We start from the raw sequence: 2,500 nt of genomic DNA, 5'->3' as shown, positions 1-2,500 counted from the left end.
CGAATCATTTGGTAAAAATTATTTCTATTAGCACTTATTATCGATGCATAAACCCTCTGATTCCTGGTGGCTGCTGCTCTGTGATTTCAAGCCTTTGTGTTTGATATCCAACAACATTTCTGTCATATGAAGATCACATTCCTGACTTAGGTGTACGAAGGGACGCGGCAAATGAAACAATAACGGTTGGCGGTGAAATGGATGACATTGAATTCAAGTAGTGATCGCGAATAGGCTTTGCTACAAAACTCAAGCCTAAACTTGCGCATGAACTTTTCTCTCTCTGGTAGCTCCAAGTCAGCAACGCTTCACTGAGTTAGTGGACAATGATATAATTGAAGGAATTCAACAGCACTAGAAATTTGCATGGATTAGTTAAACAATTTGTAACTGCCAGATCAAGATAGAGCCCGATCGTCAGGCTGTGAAATTACAATGCAGTCTTTTTTTACTTCTTTACGCGGGTCAATGTTCTAGTTCTAGTTATCCGTGTTTGTATTGATTGTACTGACTCTATATTCAGTATAAAGGGTGGCATTGAAGTATGCTACCACAAAAAATAATCTTTTTACCTTCGTGCCTTTGTTTCCGTTTACGAACGCTGTGGGAATTAAGCTTTATTCTTATGCAAAACATTTTTACTGTTTCAATGAAACAATCATGCGAAAAATCATTGAAAACAGAGACCACACCAGAGTGCATGCAATAATGAGTACGTACAAGTTTAACAAAACCAGTAATCAGTCTCTCCAAGGATCAGGGCCTGAAGATTTCTCTCGTTTAACATCATTGTCATGATACCACTTATTTGCGATTTCAACTTTACGAGTTGTATGTCTCTTAATCAAACGGATCAGCGTTTGAATAATAAAGTTGATAATTATCTGCGTAGGCGCTCAACTTAGCATGTATTAAGGCCTGGCCTAACGCTCGCAACATTTCAACGCAACATCTTGCAACATTGTTAGGCACAACGTGTTGCATGCGTTTGGCCACCCTGTTGCGACATTTTGTGATATGTTGCAACATTTTGGATGGTGCTGGATCGATTTTGCGACATGTTGCGATATGTTGCAACATGTTGGATGATGCTGGATCAATTTTGAAAATGGTCAAATTTTTCGTGCAACATTTTGTATGTTGCATGATGTTGTACTCGTTTGGCCACGTTCACAGATCATTAGGGCCGTTTATACCAGAGAAAATAAGCCGCGGCGTACATAATACGCGAAAGGAACTATTTATACAAGTATTAACTCCCAGGCCAGGATAAGCCGCGGCTTATTTTCTCTCGAAACGGCCCTATTTTTGCTCTAGGGCATGCGCGCTAGGTCCACTTTGTTATGCGCCTGGGGCTGGGGCACATAAACATCGACATCTCGCGTTGAAAATTTTGAAAATGTTGCGTGCGTGCGGGTTCAACACATGTTGCAACATCAGGAAACAATGTTGCAAGATGTTGCGTTGGAGTTTTGCGAGCGTTAGGCCAGGCCTATACATGATAGAGGAGATCGTTTATAAATACATTAAAAGGGAGTTGGTGCGAAAACACTTCGTTGAAACACTCTTATCTTAACGTCATCACAGGAGGAGAAGGTTTCTCCAACCTTGACTCTTTGTAACCTCTATTTTAAATAATCTTTAAGTAGAGTACGCCTTTCATTATCTATCCCATAGGCTTTGAGCTTCGCTTAAATAGAGGGTTGTCGATATCATTAAGTTTCTTGATATGATCCGCCCATGGATGCTTGGATGTTTAATAAAGTTTTACCCTTAATCAACCTCATTGATGTGCAACACCGTCAGCTATCCGCGTAAAGTGAGTTTTAAAATATCAGCAATTTTCTTGTTATCGCTTATGACACTATTTATTCTCCATTATAATAATATCGTTTAACTGCTTCGTTCTGGAGTGCAGAAATGGGCGATATGGGACCCAGAATTTGCGTTCATTGTCAGGCTTCATTGACGTTCTTATAAAATATTCATTGTTTGCCTTACGCCTGAACCTTTTCTTTAGTTGTTTTTGTGTGCAATGGCTTTTCGCCGTGCCTCAGGCCATGTCAGGACTAGATCACTCTTTAATTTGCAGGGCGCGTTCGAAGGTGACCAAAAGATGGTTTTTGCTAGCGATGGAATTGGAGGAGGAGTCGTAAGCGTCCTTACGATCTAGTGAATACCGAAAATCGGAGTTGGAACAATCAGAACTGTTCCATTTTCTTCCGATTCCGTTTACGACTCCGTCGCTTACGATTCAGTGAAAACAAGATTGTCGTAGTCGGAAAGAGAAGCAAAAAGAACAAGCCAATCACAATATACAAGCCCAAGCTCTTAGTTTACTAACTGCTGCGATAAACAAACATTGCGGGCATGGACGAGAAGGTTGTGGAGACTGTAAGACTCTTTCCCGTGTTATGCGACAAGTCTTGCAAAATTTGTAAAAAGAAAATAATAAGAAAAAGACCCTCCAAAAGAATGCTCTGCTGGAGGTGGCCAAACA

The 2,500-nt window shown here is 40.5% G+C and overlaps 1 long non-coding RNA gene across 1 annotated transcript in view; it reads left to right on the top strand.

Moving 5' to 3' along the window:
- The window catches only part of LOC137975021 (uncharacterized), a 135,346-nt gene that overhangs the window by 74 nt on the left and 132,772 nt on the right, over positions 1–2,500 (top strand). The gene's annotated exons all lie outside the window — the stretch shown is intronic.

Source organism: Montipora foliosa, chromosome 1 (assembly GCF_036669935.1).
Source record: "Montipora foliosa isolate CH-2021 chromosome 1, ASM3666993v2, whole genome shotgun sequence".
Lineage (NCBI taxonomy): Eukaryota > Metazoa > Cnidaria > Anthozoa > Scleractinia > Acroporidae > Montipora > Montipora foliosa.
The sequence above is the reverse complement of the archived record's forward strand: the minus strand, read 5'-3'. Positions and strand labels throughout refer to the sequence as shown.